The 22,578-nt window shown below is 43.4% G+C and overlaps 1 protein-coding gene across 2 annotated transcripts in view; it reads left to right on the forward strand.

Moving 5' to 3' along the window:
• Positions 1–22,578, forward strand: part of BEND5 (BEN domain containing 5) — a 733,139-nt gene that overhangs the window by 677,809 nt on the left and 32,752 nt on the right. The window lies entirely within an intron of this gene.

The raw sequence follows: 22,578 nt of genomic DNA on the forward strand, positions 1-22,578 counted from the left end.
TCCAGTGAGCACTCTGGGCTGATTTCCTTCAGAATGGATAGGTTTGATCTTCTTGCAGTCCATGGGACTCTCAAGAGTCTCCTCCAGCACCATAATTCAAAAGCATCAATTCTTTGGCGATCAGCCTTCTTTATGGTCCAGCTCTCACTTCCATACATCACTACTGGTGCATTTATGTTGTCCTCTCAAAGTGCTAAAAGGGTAGCTTTTGATGCTGCTGGAAATGTTGCAAAAATGCCTCATCTCTGATGCATGTGTAACCCTTGTGCCACCCAAGTGATGTGCTCATAAATTTCAATGGGGTTTCACTAGTGTCAGGGTGGAAATTCAGCCCAGGTTGATTTTTTTTGGGGGGGGGAGGAATCTGCAAAACAGGAGCTGAAAATTGGTTATTTAAACAGAAATGGACAGTGGTCATGGTTTATGGTGTTTTTACAAGGAGAAAAAGTGTTTAAATGGGAAACATGTTTAAATGGAAGCACCACAATTTCTTTTCCTTCTTTAAGCTTGTCCTTATTCCTTTCTCTTACATATAAGCAAATTGGAAGGAAGCGAAGCAGATGGAACTGATAGCTATACTCTTGGCTGTTCAGAGAACCATAAAATGCTATTAAACCTATAGTTAAAATAATTCTTTGGTAAATGTTAAATTCCTATTAGTTATACTTGCAAAAATTAGGTGCAACAGAAAGGGCAATACTAAGCTGAAAGGCAGTGGAGACAATGAAGGGCTTAAAAACTATGAACAGTCTACAAAAATTATCTGAAGAGATTGAAGCTGATAGCAACCATGTCAGATTGGAGATTTAGCTTGGCAAGTGACTTGGTACCTGTATGTTTGTATCTGTCTGAAATATAAATGAACACTTTGAATGACCCCTGGGTCATAGATTAATTACAAAAATCTGTGTATCACTGGATTTTTTTTGAGATCTTCTGCCATGTTTCATCTTTGTGAGTGTGGCTTCTAAACAGAAAGTATTAATACACTATATGTGTGTGTGTGTGTGTGTGTGTGTGTGTGTGTGTGTGTGTGTGTGTGTGTGGACTGCTCAGATTAAAGGATAATATAGATGCAAACAGATGCATGTATGGTGCATATTGCTAAATTTTAAATAAGATTTCTTTTTATTACCTGAACAGAAATCCTGAGAATGTCTTCTCTAGAGCTGCCATGTTGCTAGTCTTCAAACTGAATGCATTTTTAACTTCACACATCCCACCTTGATGTCGAATCTTATGTGAGCATATGGCACAATGAACGTGCTAAACATGTTGGATCTCATCCATTTTCTTCCACTTTGGTTGGCCTTGCCTCCACAAAAATTCACCTAACATCCACACACCCCTCATCTTTCCCAACCAATTGTGTGGGATAACCATTGCATTGGGCTGGACTTTATTGGTTGAATCCAACTAAGTCATGCTCAGAACAAACCCACTGAAATAAATGAAAGCAACTTGTTTAAGTTCATTTCAGTGATTTTAGTGGACCTATTCTAACACTGCTGGGTACAGCCCTGTATACACACATGCACCACCTACAGATTATGCAGAGCAAGGCAGAAGCTGACCATGTTCCCGATTTTGCATTCTTCTGTTTGAAAGGCTATCAGAAGACAGCCCTCTGTTTGAAGATGTGTCCAGTCTAAGAGTAGCATTCAACTTAGACCACTCAGAGATGACTCACTGAAATTAATGAGCCTAAGTTAGCCATGCCTGTTTCCTTCAGTGAGTCTACTCTGAATTGGACTAGCATTGGATCCTCCTTTTCAGCAAGATTTAAGTGGCCCCCCTAGCAGGATGTGAAGGCAGGTTTCTGCTGTTCCACCATGCATTGACATACCCCTTTTCCTTGCCTTCTCCATTAGCAACATTTGTTTTAACTCAGAACTCATCTCCCTGCCCCCTGCCTCCTCCTAAGTTGTTTTTCTTCACATTCAAATGTGCTTGGTTTCAAGAGGTAGATTTTTTATATATATATTAAAAAGTGTGCTCCTTTATAATGAGAAAATGAAATGCTAGTTGCATATCTTCTGCCAGTTCTCTTCTGGAAAAAAGTAAGTGTCAGCAGGAATCTAGTTATCAATTAATTGCAGCCAAAGCAAATGCTACAGTACACTACTAGCTTCCACATGCTCCATTTGCCAAGTTTATAATAGTATCAGCCTAGCAAGCTATTAGTAAGATCCTGGTCCTCGGTACCGTCTGAGAAATACTGCTTTATCACCACACTAAAACAAAAGCTATTTTCAATTATTGCACACATACTTCCTCACTCCATATAAGTTCCTGTTTGCCTGCAATAAGTTTACAAGTTCACTGTGCTGTATTGTGGTTCTAGACTTCTTGCAGGAATGGCTCTGGGAATTTCCTTTTCTAGCCAGAGATTCAATGGGGCTCTTTACAATAGCCATGGAGCTTCTATGTTTCATAGATTCATAGAATTGTAGAGTTGGAAGGGACCTTGAGGATCAGCTAGTCAAACCCCTGGCAAGACAGGAATTGCAACTAAATCATACATGATGGATGACCATCCAACCTCTACTTAAAAACTTCCAAGGAAGGAGAGTCCACACAGTACTCCTGGTGTGGTCTGACCAAGGCACAATAGATATATAGTTATTAATACTGTAATCAGACCCTATCTGATCTATCCCAATGCCACAAATGGTATACAGGGAAGCCAGAGAGGTTGTTTTGATGGGCAATGCAAGGAGGCAAAGAAAGACCTTTTAAGAGTTATTAGGATTTTTTTTTTGGAGCGGGGACCCTCTGTAATTAATAAGGGGGGTATGATTAGGATTTAAAAAGGTAAAGGGACCCCTGACCATTAGGTCCAGTCGTGACCGACTCTGGGGTTGCGCACTCATCTCGTATGATTGGCCGAGGGAGCCAGTGTACAGCTTCCAGGTCATGTGGCCAGCATGACAAAGCCACTTCTGGCAAACCAGAGCAGCACATGGAAACGCTGTTTACCTTCCCACTGTAGCAGTTCCTATTTATCTACTTGCATTTTGACATGCTTTTGAACTGCTAGGTTGGCAGGAGCTGTGACCAAGCAACGGGAGCTCACCCCGCCACAGGGATTTGAACCGCTGACCTTCTGATCAGCAAGCCCTAGGCTCAGTGGTTTAACCCACAGCGCCACCTGGGTCCCCATGATTAGGATTAGAGTAACATATAAGAAAATCCTTAAGAATAAAATAGCGAATTTTGTAAAATAGCAAATGTTTGAGACGACAATGGCAAGAACTAGGACTGGCGGTGTCTGAGCAAAGGGAAGATAAATTCTGGGACCTGGCAGCTTGGAGCATGAACAAAACAAGATCAACATTAGATGCCATTCTTAATTATAAGAATTTGTACCCTGCCCATCTGACTGGGTTGCCCCAGCTTCCAGCATATACCGGTAAAAAACACAATAAATCCTTAAACCTTAAACACTTCCCCATACAGCACTGCCTTCAGATGCTTCCTAAATGTTACATAATTACTTGTCTCCTTAATATCTGATAAGAGGGCATTCCGCAGGGTGGGTGTCACTACCAAGAAGGCCCTCTGCCTGATTCCCTGTAGTAGTAGTAGTAGTAGTAGTAGTAGTAGTAGTAATGGCAACCAGCAGCTGCCAAAGTGACCACTGATTGGTCAAAACAACTGGAATGGTAGTATCTCCTATGGTATCCCCTACAGAAATAAAATCTCTCATAGACTACTACATTTCATCTTTTTGAATGCTTGGTAATCTGCTCTAGGAAGGCATCATATTATTTATGCCAGGCATCCCCAAACTGCGACCCTCCAGATATTTTGGCCTACAGCTCCCATGATCCCTAGATAACAGGACCAGTGGTCGGGGAAGATGGGAATTGTAGTCCAAAACATCTGGAGGGCCGGAGTTTGGGGGTGCCTGATTTATGCCATTCAAATTTCAGAGACTATGGGAAGCCTGCACGCCTATTTTGTATTTATGTCACAAGAGAATGCAGCCAATATTGATTTAATTTAGCAATAATACTCTCATTTTTTCCTTTTGCCTTTGTACTCTCTAGAGACTTTAATTAATGACAATGCACAGCATCCTGCTAGGTTCGGATTTTTTCTCCCTGCCCTACATTTTTAAAAAGTGACTGGAGAAGCTAAGAAACAAATTGAATCCACCTTTAGTATAGCAAACAAAGCTCCAGTGAATTCAGCAAATCTGGCACACTTTCCTATTGCTGAACAGCCCTAAGAGCAGGATGTTTTTTACAGGCATCTCTGCTTCTGTGTTAAATGTAGTTTGTTTTTTACTTTGGCTGCCATGTACAAAATGACATGGTTTAGCCTAAGGAGTAAAATCTAGCCCTCCTCATAAACAATGAACACTCCCTCTTCAAATCTTATTTAAGCAGTTTCTAAGATAGCACTGGCCACCACCACTACTACTCAACAGGAATGAGACTGTGCTTCTAAGACAACACACACACAGCCTCTTTCCTGTTCCCGGAACATATTTGGTGGCGGCAGCAGCACTACCACCACATGGGGGACTCTTGAGAAGGGCTGGTACTGTTCTCCTAATTTTGCCTGACAATGTTGCCACAACAATGTCCCAGGTACCAGGACCCAGGGAATTCTAAACAATGGGCATTCATTTCCACACACACACCCAAATCCAAGATCTGTCACCGCCAGAGCTTTTTTTTTCTAGCAGTATGCAGCAACTGGAGAGGAATGAATGAATGAATCTTTATTTGCATCAGCCACTGGCCATAGCAATAAAACAACAATACGATATACAAAGAATAAAGATAAAAAGTCAATGATATAAAATACATTTTTGTGTTTTGAATCAATAGTCAAATAGTGGATCTTATTCTAATTGCCCCAGCTAAAAACCTTGCAATCTTTGCTGTCACCTGCTCATCTTGATCTGCCAAAAGAAAGGACACTGTGACAGTGGCTGGGTGACCCGGAATGGACAATAAAAGAGGGGTGATAACCTCATTCCTCAAGACTTTATAAAGAGTGCAAGCCAGAAGGGCATGTGCCACCGAGTCGAAATGGGTAGGTGGAAAATAGTTGTACTATGGGCAACTTTTCCTTATTATGGCCAAGTTGTGCTTTCACTTGATATCATTTAGGTGCTGACTAATTAGACTGTTTGCTTTACTAAAACACAGTGTGAGTAGCTGTTGTGGAGATAAACCACAAGAGTGAAGATTTTGATAGACAATTTTGGTCTATCAAATTTTATGAAAATCTTGTGACACTAGGGATATTAGACTGGGGGGATTTCAGTTGAGGCGAAGCCAATAGTTAAGTGTCCTCTGCCATATCCGTAATTCTACCGAGGGAAGATTAGCCTCTAGGCGCAATGAGGTGTTTGGAACACAGGGTGGGACATAGAAAATTTGCCTTAAGAACTTTGATTGGACAGCTTCCGTAGATCCAAGGTGAGTGCCTGTCCAAATCTGAGCCCCATATAATGCTATATACCAGGCATGTCCAACAGGTAGATCGTGATCTACCGCAGTGTTTCTCAACCTTTTTTGGGCCACGGCACACTTGTTCCGTGAAAAAAATCACGAGGCACACCACCATTAAAAAAGTTAAAAAATTTAACTCTGTGCCGCCCTATATTATAATTATGACTGTAAGAAACACTTGCCAAATATTGCTTTCCGGTGGGTCAGCGTTGAGTATTGGCGGCCGCCAGGCTCGTTTGCACTGAGCTTTGGGAAAGAGGGGGAGAAATATTGCTTTCCGGCGGGTCAGCGCTGAGTATTGGCAGCCGCCAGGCACGTGACAATGCAAATCGCCCTTCTCGTCGCCGCACGTCGCCGCACACCAGCCAGCGTCTCGCGGCACATTAGTGTGCCGCGGAACAGTGGTTGAGAAACGCTGATCTACCGGTAGATCACTGGACGTCTGTGGTAGATCACTAGTGGATCAGTGGCTCCCCCCAAAGAAGCTAAAAAACTTTGGCTCCCCTAAAAAAGCTCAACACCTTTGTCCTGCACCCCTAAAATGACCTGAACCACCAAAAACAGGGCTTTCCTTCCTAAAAAAAAAAGCTCAGTCGCTTTCCTCCTTCCTAAAGAAGCTCAAGAACTTTTACATGAACCCCAAAAATCAGGGCTTTCCTACCTTAAAAAACCCTCAACAACTTTGACCTGAACCCCCCAAAAGGGGGTAGATCACTGCCAGTTTTTAACTCTGTGAGTAGATCGCAGTCTCTTGGGAGTTGGCCACCCCTGCTATATACTGTGCTAGAGTGCTCACTGGAAGGACAGATCCTGAAGCTGAGGCTCCAATACTTTGGCCACCTCATGAGAAGAGAAGACTCCCTGGAAAAGACTCTGATGTTGGGAAAGATTGAGGACACAAGGAGAAGGGGACGACAGAGGACGAGATGGTTGGACAGTGTTCTTGAAGCTACGAACATGTTTGCCCAAACTGTGGGAGGCAGTGGAAGACAGGAGTGCCTGGCGTGCTCTAGTCCATGGGGTCACAAAGAGTTGGACACGACTAAATGACTAAACAACAAAGGGGTTTAGCTTGGAACACTTCCAGGGCTGGTGGTATATGTTTACCGCTTTTTGTGTAGAAAAAGCGTGTCAGAATTTTGGCGCTTTGGGACGCTTTATCTTTTGCACATTTCTGGTGTGCTCCCCATGACCCTGTAGACCGGAAAATAAGGCCAAGATATTTGAAAACTTTGACCTGTTCAATTAGCTGGTTGTCCATGCGCCATCTATGGGCTCTATAGTTTCTTGGGAAAACCATGACTTTGGTTTTCTTGTAATTCATGGCCAGCTGTTCTCTCTGGCAATATCCTGAAAATGCCCTCATCAGTCTTTTTAGGCCTACTTTTGTTGGGATAGAAGAATGGAATCTACTAGAGATGTATTCCCAGTGGCTGGCACCAGTGTTACCCTTTTGTTGCCAGCTTTCACACGAGGAGTCTTCCTGCTTTCCTCTGCTTGCTTAATGCAATGCCCTCCCTTTCTTTTTGAGGCACAGTTCCTTGATTTGGTTCCATTTTCAAAGCCTTCTTGGAAGACAGCATTTCTTCAGCCGAGGGCCAGGGCAAGTGTGAATCTTGTGAACCGTCAATATTTTTCTTGAGATGATAAATGGCCTGCCGATAAACGAAGGCAGCTGCCAGCTCTGTCTGAGAAACACACCTTCATCCCCAGTTTGTCCGTGCCTGGCTTATTTATGTGCCTGCTAACTTTAAACACTTACACCAGACAAACTTAAACAGCCTTCTGAGTTACTCCAAAACCATAACCGTCGTCGTGTGTGTGGTAGATATACCAGTCACAAGATTTCAGCAGCTCCAGTGCACAGAGAAAGACTCGTGCTCACATGGAGCTCTGTGAAATCAGGTAGCTGTGCAGGTAAGGGGGCTGCAAATGGGGAGTTTATTTGGGAGGGACTGGCTTTCAAGCCTCAAATGGGCATGATTTCACCATATAAAAATGTGTTCTGTTAGTAAAGTTTGTGGATATATCTGCAAAGGTGCCCTAAAGATTTCCCTCTCCGTGCAGAGTGCAAGTAAAGAGAAAGATGCCTAGAAATGGCATCAGAAATAGTATGGGGAGTTAAAGAGCACCTAGAATGACAGGCCAGCCCAACGTGTGACCACCAAGCCAGATTTAGCTTCCCATCCCTGTATTGTGGCCTCCCATATGCATGGCAATCTCTGCATTCTGTTTGGCAGCTCCAGGCAAAGTGCAAAATAAAGGATCCCAATAGGTTTCTCAAGCCCCGATGAACAGTCCTGTCCTGCATGGCTGGCGATCTGCATTTGGGTTGGTGGGTCATGCATGTCCGATCTAGGAGACTGATTTGGACCCATGGGCTTTGGCGTTCCTGTGACTTTTCATTTGAAAAGCAATGCCATGTGTCCTGCATCTTGTCAATACGATCTTCATTTTCCCTTACAGTTTGCCCCTTTTGCAATATATATGGATTAGCCCATATGACTTTTTTTAAAAAAGAAAACAACAACAACAACAATAGCAGGCAAATAGGGAATTCTGTTGCAAACTGCTGGCTTGGTGCCTCTTTCTGTATCTCTGCAGTCAAATGCCATCATCACACAACCCAGGAGATAACTAAGCAGTTTTCCTCTTCCTCCATCATCTTCTTTCCTGGGCCATTCCTAAACAGCATAGATTGCGTTTGTCTGTAGTTAAAGTGCCCTCTTGTGGCACAAGTGAGATTTTCCTCCTTCCTCCAAATGTCCTTACAGGAGAAATATTTGGATGTTTTCTTTGTTGCTGTGAAATAAAGTCAAGCCACTGCCCCTGCTTTTAAAATCTTTATAGCTTCAGTTTCACTTGGCAGGCAGCGATGGTGGCCAGTAGTTATCATCACGGTGATTCAGGCATTTCTGTAATAGCTGGGGGAAAAGAAATTATCCATATTGTAGCTTTAATAGGCTGAGATTCATCCTTTTCTTACATACAGAAGACAGCAAATAATCATATTTAGGGTTACAGATGCTGCTGCAAATAGATGAAAGACATTTGTCTCTGCTCCATTCTTCTCTTTGGGTTATTTCCTAATCAGGCATAAACTGGAGCACTAGCCTGTCAGACCATGCCAGGATCAGCCCAGTATATGCATCAGCCTCAATTCATCCCCTTACTGCAGTGTGCTATGCCAAACCATCCCCCGTTAACATCAAGAGTAATTTTGCCAATGATTTCAGTAGCTTCACGGCTTATTGGTTAGGAAAGAGGTGACTGAAGAACAGGCAGACATTTGTCTTAAACGTTCTCAAAAGTGATCCACATAGAAAGCCAACTGTGGACACACTTGCCAATGTGAATTCAAGGTTAGCAGTCACTGTATAAGTATGTAGTTGGATTTAAACGAGCCTTTAATAAAAGGAAGGAGTTAATTGCTTGCTGTTGCAGGTGTTTTTGCATTCTCACAATATTTAGGGAGCATTTCACACTGCCATTGATTGTAGCTGAGGTTTGTGAGTCAAGTTAGGGATCAATTGATCTGGACATTTACTTTGTTGTTGTTGTTGTTGTTATAGGAGGCAAAGCTTGGTTTATATTTGGGTTTTTGTTGTATTGAAGAAGGGCATTCTTAAAAGATAACTTCATACTACAATGTTGTTCTACAAATCTGATGCAATATTTCTTTCACCATCTCATTATAGTGGGAAGTTCAGGAACAATCTTTACAGGGTGTGTTTCCTCCATAGGAGGTACTGTACTAGGGCTATAGGGTATTTTTTAAAAAACAAACAAACAACCCATTTGTTTATAAATGTGCATCTTGAACCACCAACTGTACATATGAGGGTGCAGGAACAAGTGCATAAGCAGCAATAGATGATGTTAACCAACTCCAAAGCCAGCCTAGCTCTTGTCACATCAAAACCAAAAATCATAAAACTGCTGTTGCTTCCCAATCAGCATGCTGAGGAAAAATTGGATGGTGACTCAACTCAGGCAGGTGTTTTTGTCCTCAGCTTTTGCATTGCAGCCTGGTTCCTATTAGAGTCTGTTTTAAGGAAACAGGGTATACCATACCAAATGTCTCTCCACCTTGTAGAGTTGGGCAGCGTGATTCCTAACAATATTGTTGTATATTGCATTAGTTCACATTCCATGAACATTCTTTAGATTGGTATAATAGGATCATGTTTACAGATGACCTGATTGCCATTGAGACTTGTTTACATTTGAACAAGTCCACGATGAGATCAGGGAGTCTTAACTTCCCTTTTATCCGCCTGTGGCTTGTGAGCAGGTGTAGCATATGGAAACAAGCCACCAGCACTAAGTCACAACCTTGGAGGAGTGGGGAGCAAGGGCAGAGGTGGATCTGAACCAACAACATTCTGGGGTGGAGCTGCTGACAGAGTGCCCATCAGAGTGGAGATTTCACAGAGAAATACAAGGATCTGTGACTGGTCTAGGGATTTTAAACTGGCAAATCATCTTTAAGATTAACAGTCCTAGGATGAAACCTGGGCATGGCAACCTCTAAATCTTAATGCTGTAAACAGGCATTGAGTCTTTATGCAGCATGAATATATGGTTCCTTGTATCCTTCTATAGGGAATATATGTTCTTCATCACCCAATGCAGCACACATGTAATGGACATACTGTCTGTCAGTCCTTGGAGAAATGGTCCGCCCTTTTTTGTATACTCTGCTTCAAAATCCTCCAGTGCTGCAATCTGTTCAGTAACTCCCTTCTGGGATTATTTATTGTCAAAACAGCAATCATCAGAGTTTTAAAACCGGCACAAAAGCTCTCTTGGCGTCCCTTTAGGATAGTTTTCAGGCACTCCATTTGTTTGATACCAAAGCTGTTGTAAATAAATCACTCCAAAATGTTCACTGATGTCATCTATTCATCCATAGGTGCTCTTCAGGCCTCCTTCTAACACTGCAGGAGTTGTTTAGGTTTTTGTGTGGAAGTGTAACTGAGGTGCCAGTGGTGGTTCTCACGATCGTCAGATGCTGGGAGCTATGTTGACAGATGATCGCGTTGCAGTGGCATTTCTGAAACACTGCAGAACAAAAATAAAACACAAAACATAAAAAAGCAACATTGTAGAGCATAAAATAGTTGAGCATGGAATACTGAAGAACCAATCTCTCCGAATCCTTCTTAGGCAAGACATTTGTCACTCAGTCTAACAAGGTTGAGAGGTTAAATAAATTAGGATATTTTGAAAATAGGGTGCAAAAGAAACCTAAGAAAGGCATTGAGGGAATGCTTATTCTTGGCTATGGGCTTTAGAATGTCAGTAGAGGGAAAGGTGACACAGTATTCTTTCACAGAGCTGATAGGCCAACAAAGAACTGCTACAGTTAAATAGACTAATTCACCTGGGATTGGTTCTGCTGTCTGTTGTGGTTGCCTTTCTACCAGTGGGGCAATGTTAATTAGCCAGAGTACAACACGAGATCAGCATAATTAAAATCAGGTCATTTCATTTCTAGATAACAGTTCTGTGGAAAAGTAGTCCCCGTCCCCGTCGCTACTGACCTGCTGCTGTAGGTTAATGTGCAAATTCTTTTCAACCGCCTTCCACCTCTTGTTTAGTCTTTTCTGCTTGGAGCCCCACCTCAACTGTTACATACCCATTGTGCTTTCAGCGCATTCACCGGGATGAGTCTCCCTTTCATTTGGTATGGTGTTCATTGCGATAGACATGCTGAAATCATGTTGGCTGTGCAAAGTGTTGAACAGCCCTTTGGCAGTCAGCACCCATACCGCAGGAGCACTGGCGAAACAGGACGCTGGGAGAGCGACACAAACCCCTCCACTCTTGCCTGTGTGAGCTCAGTCTCATGGCGGTCCAGTTCACAGACTACCTTCCCCAAAAGAATCAAGTGAAACAGGCCTCTGCATCTTCCAGGCATTCCCCCACAGGGTCTGGCTCAGATGATAGGTCATTTGCAAAGAGGGACCCTATGCCACATTATTTCATGCAAATGAATGAACCAGAGCTGAGTTGCTTACATACCCTGTATCCTCACAATGCATACATAAGGTGTGAAATTTAAAAAAGATCGGTTGGGTGAGATGTGAGCAGGTGAACTATGCAAGCATATTGTCAAACCAATAGGAGTCCTTCATTTTTAGAAGCTGCTCCTGCTGGTGCCATTTTTAATAAAGGAAACTTACTGGAATAGAACATAAATCAATGGGCCTCTTACTGGGATGGCTCCTTTCAAACACCTGCTTGTAAATTAAAAATGAATAGAAACAAAATGCAGCCACCCAGCGTCAGGAAACCAAAAGCAGCCACGTAGTTTAGATGTGTTGTTTCTGAAAAGTGTAAAACCAGAGAATGCTGTAGAAATGTAGCAATAATGATATTTTAAAAAAAACCCCAAAAAACCCAGAGCTCAGGCCAATGTTTTAAGAATGCTGAGCGCATGTTGTTTTTGTGAGCCTGTAATAGCACCACTTATATCTAAAACAATATGTGTTCCATAAAAAGGGGTGCGTAAATACTGATATAAACCAGTGCATGGTAAGCTCCAGCCAAAGAAGGTAACAGGGCAATGTGAGTAAGCAGTAGGCTATTTTTCAGATAGTCTGCTCTTGGAACCCCATGAAGCCAATCACCAGTGCCTGGCACACGTTAAATCTATATTAAGATTTCAATTAAGAAAATTGAGTTGGGGTTCATACATAACACATTTGTACCCTGTGGGGATAGACCTTTATCATTGCTGGTGCAGTTGCCCACCCGCCTCAAATGATGCCTAAATTGATATCCATGCATGCTGTTAACTAGTGGATTAACAGGGTCATCCTCCAATTGTGGTTCCAGGGTATGGTGCAAAATCTTGCTGCCTCTGCTTCTCTCATGGAAAGAAGATGGGATGTAAATTGTTTAAAATAAATTTATAATGGCACATATTCCTATAGGCTTGGAGGTTGATCTGAGCCTGTTGAGACAGAAGGTCGCACAACACCTTCTGCCAAAATAAAGGTTTCTTCCCCTCATAGCTGCCAAGTTTTCCCTTTTCTCGCGAGGAAGCCTATTCAGCATAAGGGAAAATCCCTGTAAAAAAGGGATAACTTGGCAGCTATGCTTCCCCTTCCCCTCCAGCAAAAATTGGCAAAACTTCTTTCTGACATTCTCTTAAAAGTATCCTGCTAAATTTAGGCAAATAAATGTCCTTTTCAGAAAAAAGTGGTCCCATCATCATTTTCAAACTGAGTTATTTTAGATTTCTTCACGGAGTAGGATGGTAAATGGTTATGTGCTCCTGGGGGCAAATGCAATCATATTTAATAAGTTTAAAGGATGTGTGTGTGTGTGTGTGTGTGTGTGTGTGTGTGTCATTCTGAATAATAAAGTTGACACCAGGTTTCCATCTTGAGCTGCACAGTGCTTTGTCCATCTTAAACTGTTTCCTGAAAGCCCCAGCTTCTGTTTAATGCAATCACTTTTATGCTTTATGTTTTGTTCTGAAGCAGTTTAAGAATTACAACTTCATAGATATCCGCAGTGAGCTGAGGCTTCCTCATACCAACTCACTTAATGACCAGTTGTATTTCTTGACATGATCTGGTCATTTGGACTGTTAAAAACAAAACAGCCCCCCCCACCACCACCACCTCAACCCACTTCAGGGAACGAAGTGGTCCCTCTTGGTGAAACTGAGAACAATCCCTAGGGCTGTTTTTATTTATGGCTGCCTTAGCTGGGCTGACGAGATCAAGATGTCCTGATCTGCTGAGATCTCTGGACCATCTTGCTTTGCTCGGTGAGAGTCTAAATAGTGTCGCTTAAACGAACTACCTGAGCTCTTTCATGGTGGCAACAACTTTTCTACAGCTGCAGGTCACACTTTTGCGACTGTGTGGTATAAACTAGGCCTCATCGTGGAATTGTGATAAATCACCTGCATGTTGAGCTGGCAATGCAACCCTTTCAGGAGCCAACTGTTCATTGCAAACTGGACAGCAAGCAGTGATAAAAGGAAATCGGTTAGGGAGCAGAGACATTCCTTTTCTCCCTGCTGGGTCTGCCAGTTAACCCTGCCAGGAACCAGAAAACCAGGCTAGAGGTGTCAATGGAAAATGAGCAGAAGTCAAAACAATTCCCTAGCAAATCTACTTGGCTCCCGCTCTGACTGGGGATGAGGACCCTTAACAGCCTGAGCTGCATTAACAGGAACAGCATGATACAATTTGCAAACTCTTCTATGCTTTCGAAACTCCTTGGGGGTCGAAATACAGAACAGCCCCTGATGGAATCTGGGTTGTGTTTTATATGGATGCGGTGTTTGTTTCTTAAGAGTCACATGGATTTATGTGGCATGTTTATAAGAAACTAAGGATCTGTGTGTCGGTGCTACTCAAGTGGGGTCAGAATGTAAGCAAAATCCCTGTTCTCCCTTATCGCAACCTGCAAAAAAGATTTGTGCATCCTCTTCCCTCCTCATTCTGGTACTGGTTTCTTTCTGGAATTACCTTGTTTCTAACAGGTGTTATTTCTAGCTCCAGGCCGCAAAGTGTTTAACGTATTACCACTTCCCATCACAGAAGTGTGTGAATGGCATCAGGGCATGCATGCTTATTTGTTGGGATGTAGTACAGTGGGTATGCCATGTGAGAAAACTCTTGCTTTGATTTCCCCTTAATATGGATCCCTTCTAGTCGGGACTCAGGCCTCATCATGGGATTGAAACTGCCTTGGTCGCACTGGTTGATGACCTCCAGTGGGCTAGGGACAAAGCTGAGAGCTGTTTCCTAGTTCTGCTGGATCTCTCAGCGACTTTTGACACCAGTGACTACAACATCCTTCTGGACCATCTAGAGGGGTTGGGAGCTGGGGGCACTGTTATACACTGTTATACTCCTTCCTCCTGGGCCATGTCCAGAAAGTGGTGGTGGGGGATGAGTTTTCAGACCCCTGGGCCCTCACTTGTGGGGTGCCTCAGGGGGCTATCCTCTCCCCCATGCTTTTAAACATCTATATGAAGCCGCTGGGAGAGATCATCAGGGGGTTTAGGCTGGGTGTCCATCAATATGCGGATGATACCCAGCTCTACCTCTCTTTTAAATCGGAACCAGTGAAGGCGGTGAAGGCCCTGTGTGAGTGCCTGGAGGCGGTTGGTGGATGGATGGTGGCTAATGGATTGAGGTTGACTCCTGACAAGACCGAAGTACTGTTTGTGGGGGACAGGAGGCGGGCAGGTGTGGAGGATTCCCTGGTGCTGAATGGGGTAACTGTGCCCCTGAAGGACCAGGTGTGCAGCCTGGGAGTCATTCTGGACTCACAGCTGTCCATGGAGATGCAGGTCAATTCTGTGTCCAGGGCAGCTGTTTATCAGCTCCATCTGGTACGCAGGCTGAGACCCTACCTGCCTGCAGACTGTCTCGCCAGAGTGGTGCATGCTGTAGTTATCTCCCGCTTGGACTACTGCAATGCACTCTACCTGGGGCTACCTTTGAAGGTGACCTGGAAACTACAACTAATTCAGAATGTGGTAGCTAGACTGGTGACTGGGGGCGGCCGCCGAGACCATATAACACCGCTCCTGAAAGAACTAAATTGGCTTCCAATTCTGAGCACAATTCAAAGTGTTGGTGCTGACCTTTAAAGCCTAACACGGCCTTGGCCCAGTATACTTGAAGGAGCGTCTCCACCCCCATCGTTCTGCACGGACACTGAGGTCCAGTGCTGAGGGCCTTCTGGCGGTTCCCTCACTGCAAGAAGCAAAGCTACAGGGAACCAGGCAGAGGGCCTTCTCGATAGTGGCACCCGCCCTGTGGAATGCCCTCCCACCAGAGGTCAAAGAGATGAACAACTACCTGACATTTAGAAAACATCTGAAGGCGGCTCTGTTTAGGGAAGTTTTTAACCTGTGACATTTTATTGTATTTTAATCTTTGCTGGAAGCCGCCCAGAGTGGCTGGGGAGACCCAGCCAGATGGGAGGGGTATAAATGATATATGATGATGATGATGATTATTATTATTATTTAACTAGGTCCATCAGGGCCTATGGGGAGTCCATGGGAACTGTGGGGGAAGTGCTGTACAAGATATTTGTGTTTGACCTTGACATTTACAAGGGCATGCATAGCCTGTATGAAGTATATCAGATGCATACAACACAGACCACAAGCATGTGTGAAATGGGCAAGGGCTAATGTACAGATTTAACATAAAAAGCCCTAAGACATACTACTCTGTTTCACTGTGTTTTAAAAAATATAATGAACCTGGTCCCTAATATCCTGTTAATATTTTTCCTGTTTATCTATAGCACAAGTAATCATAAGCCTGTAACCAGGGCTTCCAGAAAATTCTTACTCTTAGGTGGCATTCCATCATATCTCCCTAAAACATAAGAGCAGCTCTTGTTTCAAAGCACCCCGGGCCCATTAAACTACCTGGAACTAATGCTGCTGCTACAGGGTGATTTGTTTCTGAGATTTTCTTCTGACAGGCCCCTAACTTGGATCATATACTGGCTGATCTTGATGACCTTTGATGCAAAGACTCCAGATCTAAAGAGCAGTGAAAGCCCAGAGCGAAGTACACCTTCAGACTCCAGCCATAGACAGTTAATGTTCCTTCTAGGAGGCCGTGAAATCAATCTTCCAGGCCAATATGTGGCCTGCCTCAGCATTATGTTTATGCATTTCTGACAGAGCTGGTTGCAGCCTCACTTGCATTGGTGAACCTTTCCTTGTTTTAGCTGATTTCAGCTCATGCCTCTTTGAACATTTCATTGCCAATATACAGTCTTCTGTCACCCAGCTGCAACAGTGAAACCAACACTCTCTTCTACAGATTTCAAGGGCACAATGTTCTACTGCTTACTCTTAGACCAGAAAAGGAGAAATAACTATCAATCTGTCTTTCTTCCCTGTAGTGCACTAGGAAATTATCACAGTGTTTGTTAAGCACAATGACTCAAATTAATCAGGAAGCTCAGCCCTTAACAGCCTTTGGCTTCATCTGGTATCCTCTGCGTCACCCACTAATGGTCCAGCCTTCATCATGTCCTCCACAATTGCTGGTCTTCTACACTACCTCATATTAATGAGAGGCAGAATCTGTGCCCCAGAGTTAAGGGGGCAGTAGGAATCCAGGCATTTTGAACCGCCAAAAGTATGGATGCTGGTCAGAACCAGAAATACAGACATTCATCAAGATGTTGCTAATTGCATTGCATTTTGAGCTTCCAAATTGTTGTAAGTGAAGGTGGTTCTATCTCTTGTTATCTAGTGTTGCCGAGAACTCAGTTAAACTGAAACTCTGCACTCGCCCGGAGACTGTGTGTGCATTTTAGCTTTGCTCCGAGCAGCGCACCTGGTGCCATTGTGGTGAATCAGAGAAAGTGATTATTGTTCAAATTTAAGCACATCCCAGTTTAGCAGTAAGCTAAAGAAAGTCCCCAACAACAACAGTACTTGAGATTGAACTGTGCAAGGGTCTGAAAGACATATGCTCATACCTAATTAGTTACTGGAACTTTTGCCACTAAACTCTTACTCAGTTATCAATTAACTCTAGGAAAGTAACAATCGGGCATCCTCCAGCAAGCATCTTCTCCCACTAATTGGATTATATTCCTTTGGAAACATCCCCTCCTTTCCCAATGAGGGCCATCTAAGTCACCTGGCTGTGAGTTTTGATTAACCAGAGATCTCTCATGACCTCCCTGCTTCTCTCTGGCAGGAAAACTGTATTGTGATGTTTATTGACAGCTATATCCTTGGCATTCAATGCCCCTTCCTTTCAGCCCTGTCCTTAATGAGATCACTCTTTGTGTTACAGCTCATGCCCATCAGGAAGTTTCTTTCTTATAACTGGACACTTCTCATTCTCCACTATGACCAATCTTTCTTCACTGAAGCTGTCCCATGTCTCTCTCCCATTCATTCAGCTTTTTGAAAATCCTCCAGGATGCTCTTCCATATCATCCTGTTCCAACCCTCTGACACCATGGATACCATTGGGAGTCAGGCTACTTCTTTAGCTTACCTGGACCACAAAGGTTGCATCTTTTCTGCCTCCCTGCTTCTTAGCCATGCCCATTTCCCCCTCTTACATTAGTCAGGACCCTTGCTGGAAGCACAAGCCAGTGTTACCCTGAAAGGAAGCCTTTCCATGGAACCTAGGGTGGGGAGAGGATTTATCTCAGTGGGAATTTATGAAACCCAGCCTACCTTGAGCTACCCCATCAACACTTGAGACTAGAAAATGTTTTTCTGCTTGTTTACTGAAAGCTCACAAGCTTGCTGTTAATGATGTCCAGGCGGATTAGCCTCAAATAATTTGTGCTTAGTTTTTGCCGAGAGTCCGAGACCCAGCCCTGACCTTGCACCCGCAGGTCACAGTAAAACTCTGAAAGCAATAAAACTCTTTACTCTCCCTTCCTTGGGACAGGTAATTATTAATATCTTCCTCCTACCTCTATCTTGCTCATTCCCATAATCTCGCTGTCTCTGAACTCTAGTGTTGCTCCAAAGTCCAGTGATTTGCATTTGAGTTTCCCATAGTACCTTTTCCTTGCCCATCTTCACTTTCTCTGCTTCTTTTTAGCTTTGTAACAGGAAATGTTTACACTTATGGTTTGGGCAATGTGAGTTTGAGTAGCTTCTATGAAAACATGGATAAGATACAGGTTTGTGAGTTGTATGTATGTATAGGAACATGAGCAAATCTAGTAGCACGAGTGTTTGCTTGAATCTTGTCATGATTTTGATCTTGTGCGTGTCATGAATTTGGTCCCAAAAGTTAAATACGATCTATATACTTAATATTGTAATGATTTAAGAGGTGGCTTTCAATGTGACTGTCAGTCCTCTCTCCCTATCCCTCCCTCCCTCTCTCTCTCTGTAATAAATTTCCTATGAACTTCTCCACCAGAGGGGTCCACTATCAGTTGCAATCAAACTTTAATAATTAGGCGATTATTTCCTAAATACCTTCTTATTTGTTATAGTTAACGGATGCTGAAAATAAGCAGCATGAGATTGCCTCGCAAAGTGAAATTTTCATATTTGTAGTTGTAGATGTGTGAGAGAAATAAACAGAGGAATAAATAGCCTCATAGATATTACAGGTTCAGTTCCAGACTACCACAATGAAGCGAATATTGCACTAAAGTGAGTTACAATGGTTTCCCAGTGCATATAGAAGTTACGTTGACACTATATTGTTGCTTATTAAGCCATGTCCCGCTGGCTGCAGGAATGGGAAGGGAAAACCCACCTCCATCCCTAGCCAGCTCCACTCCTGTGGCAAGAAGAGGGACGGCAGGAGCAGGGGGCTTCCTTTCCCTGGAAACAGCTAGGCTGCCTGAAGCTGCACCTGCAACCTCCATAGCTGCCAAGTTATCCCTTTTTAAAGGGATTTTCCCTTATGCTGAATAGGCTTCCTCGCGAGAAAAGGGAAAACTTGGCAGCTATGGCAACCTCCTGCTCAGGAGCAATGTAGGTGAAATACAATGAAACGGGGTGTTCCTGTAATAAGTCTCCAAGCAGTTATTGCTGATTCAAACGCGCAAAAGAAGTGATGACTTTTCCAAAGTATTGACAGTTAAACCATGCATGGAATGAGGCATGATGGGGAAGAATATGTTCTGATTGCAGAGTAGTTAAACCAGAATGCAAATGACCTTTGCAGCAATGGTATGACATATTACTCTAATGAACATAATCACTCTGGGCATGAGCTAAACGGGTAGGCTTCATACACCCCTGATTTTAAATACCTTAAAATTTCATTGTATAATTTGTATAAAACTGAAGTTAGTCCCCCCCCCCCATGCTAGTACAGAAACCACCTGTGCTATTTACCACCTGCTCTCTAGGTTAGCAATTTATGACCTGCTCTCTAGGTGTACTTTCCATGGTTTCTTTCTTTATCAAGGTGTTAAGCAAGTCTCTTGAAATCTGCCAATGGCCACCTGCCTTTGAACTAGTAGGATTACTGGGGGTGGGAATCTGGATTCAACACTGAGTTAATAGTGGTCTTGCAGGGATCTCTGTACTATTTGACTTGTGCTTCAAGTGGTTTAATGCACAGAGAAGGTCTGAAAGCTTGAGTTGATTTGTTTTTAAAGGGGTCACGCACTGGGATTTTATTTGATACAGTACATCTGTGTCTAGCCCTTTATATTACCTTTCCTTTCACGGGTCTTCTTTACAGTGGCTTAGGACTTTTTATTTATTTAGTCACTCTAATGCTAGTGTCAACAGATGCTTCTTGCTTCACTGGAACTTATAGAACGAATGTGGTTTTAAATGGAGACACCCTTTAATTGTGCTATAAAGTTGGTGGTCAAGGTAGGACCTTGCATTTTATCTTCAATGTCCTTTTTTTTTTACTCAGTTTAGACATTGCTTTTTCTCCTATTGTAGTTGCAACTATTCCTTGTGGATTCTATGGTAATTCTGGTGTGCCTTGTGCTTCCCAATGTCTGTATCATTAACCTAGACCCAGGATGAAGAACCACAGGCCTGCAGGGCTTCTCTATCCGGCCCTTTATACTCCCAGGACACACACCCCTCCCCAACTTTGCTTTTCATTCTTCTTGAGTGTTTATGCTTTCCTGAATGGATGGAGAGGGTGTGGTGCTCTCTCTCTCTCTCTCTCTCTCTGTGTGTGTGTGTGTAGAAACTAGCCTACAGAACACAGGTAAAATCCATATTCATTCCTCTGCCCACCTTTGCCTTTGGCTCCACCTACCCCTGGCATTTGGCTTCTGGAAAGAAAAGCGGGTCTTGGGCTGAAAAACATTCCCACTCCTCTTCTATACCATGCTGTTATGGATGCTGTCTGGTCAAACTTTTTTGCTTTAAATTGCTTGCTAATGTGCCCAATGTCTGGCAGGTGTTTCCTAATGGCATTCCACCGCTTAGAGCAGAAGCAGGTGGTGCCCCTGTCCCCGCCATTCACACAAACAAATGGAGGCAGCAGGGAACAATAACAGGAAGGCAAATGCCAACTTTAGCTTCCCCAACTCTTCTTTACTGCATCTGCTTCCGCCCCTGTGGAGAACAGCAGCCTGTTGAGAGCCAGAAGGTGGAGCTGTGGAGAGCAGAAGTGAGAACTTGGCCACACCTTAGCTGTTTATAAAGAGAAGCCTGTTTATTTGGAGGTGTCTGTGGGCAGCAGGCTGATTGAGGCAGCACTAAAGGGGGAGCTGACGCTAAAGGTGAAGGTTACTCTTTGGGTTGGTCCTTTGGGTTAGGATGAGGGTGAGGAAACTCCCCATTGGCAATTGTTTGTGAATGGGCTTGCTCCTAGATCAAAGATGGAGGGGTGAGTCAACCTGACTTCTAAGTGAGAGGTAGATGCTGAGGAACAGCCTCTGTGGTGAGAGCATGAATGCAGCTCACTAGTGTACAAAGTGAGGATGATGGGGCACCTGATGTTTGCTATTTTGTATTATATTTGCTTTTGTATTAATCTGTTCACCGCTTGGGGGAACTTTGAGCCAAAAAGTGGCTAATAATAATAATAATAATAATAATAATAATATTTATACCCCGCCCTTCCCAGTCAAGACCGGGCTCAGGGCAGCTAACAACAAAAATATCAATGCAAGTATAAAAGAAACAATTCAATTAAAATGCAGATTAATACAATGTTAAAATTCAATTTTAAAATTAAAAATCTAAAAGTAAGATAAAACCATTATAAGGTAAGATAGAGACAAACCAATGAATGAATGAAAGCCAAAGTATGCAATAACCAAGGCCAGCCAAGTTATTTAGTACCTGAGTCAGAAAATCCAGAAAGTACCTCCCTCCCTCCCTGATAGTAAAAGTAAAATAGAAACAAATTAAATAGCAAACCATTTATTGCCCTTTCATGATACCTGAAATCAGATGTCTGACCTGGCTCTCTCACTCAGCCTAATGGCAGTGACAACCCTGATCTTTCTAGTTTTGCATTTTGAACGGGATTCTGGAATATGAAAAGCATGAGAGTTTAGGGGAAATGACACAAACACATGGCCCAGCTAAGGAGACCCAATTACCTGGCAGACCTGCAGGTTATACATTCCCTTTTCCACCTCTAAGCTATGTAGATACTTGCTAAATGAACCCAGAAGCATAAATTAAGCACAAAGGCCCAAAATTTAGGCATACCCATACTGAAAGGATGCTTTCGATGTATATCCATCCATCAGCAATCATCATGGTGGGAATGAAAACCCCTCAACCTGGTGTACAGCAATTTATTTCTACCCCGCCCATCTGGCCAGGTTCCCCCAGCCACTCTGGGCGGCTTCCAACAAAATATTAAAATACAGAAATCCATCAAACATTAAAAGCTCCCCTAAACAGGGCTGCCTTCTAAAGGTCTGGTAATTGTTGTTCTCTTTGACCTCTGGTGGGAGGGCATTCCACAGGATGGGTGCCACTACCGAGAAGGCCCTCTGCCTGGTTCCCTGTAACTTGGCTTCTCATAGCGAGGGAACCGCCAGAAGGCCCTCAGCGCTGGACCTCAGTGTCCGGGTAGAATGATGGGGGTGGAGATGCTCCTTCAGGTATACTGGACCGAGGCAGTTTAGGGCTTTAAAGGTCAGCACCAACACTTTGAATTGTGCTCGGAAACAAACTGGGAGCCAATGTAGGGAGCCAATCTCTGGCTATTCATGCCATTTCATTTAGGGGTCCCCAGCGTGGAACCCATGGGCACCGTAACACCCTCAGACATTCTCCTTTGCACCCACGAAGGCATCCTGTCACTTTCTCTCCCCCCCCCCTTTTAGTTGAGGCTTATGGGCTTTTTATTGTTGCTTGCTTGGGGGTGCTTTCTGCTTTATCAAATTTGTGTGGCATTTGTTTGGGGGAGGTATAGGTATTTTGCCTGTTTACAGGAGGGGGCAGTTCTGAGCAGGATAGTAATGGAGTTTTTACTATTCAAATACATCTATTTGCAAATATATTTTCAATTCATTCCTTTTTACTTAGAAGAAAAGTTGAGCAGGTGAAAGTTATTTCTGCTGTTCTGCTTTCTTACTCCTTATGTGAAAATGCATCTCTTGGTTGTGCCATGTGAAGAAAGAACCTCTTCCCCTCTATTCCCCTTTATCTGCTCTGGATGTT

Source organism: Zootoca vivipara, chromosome 7 (assembly GCF_965207765.1).
Source record: "Zootoca vivipara chromosome 7, rZooViv2.hap1.1, whole genome shotgun sequence".
In the NCBI taxonomy this organism is placed as follows: domain Eukaryota; kingdom Metazoa; phylum Chordata; class Lepidosauria; order Squamata; family Lacertidae; genus Zootoca; species Zootoca vivipara.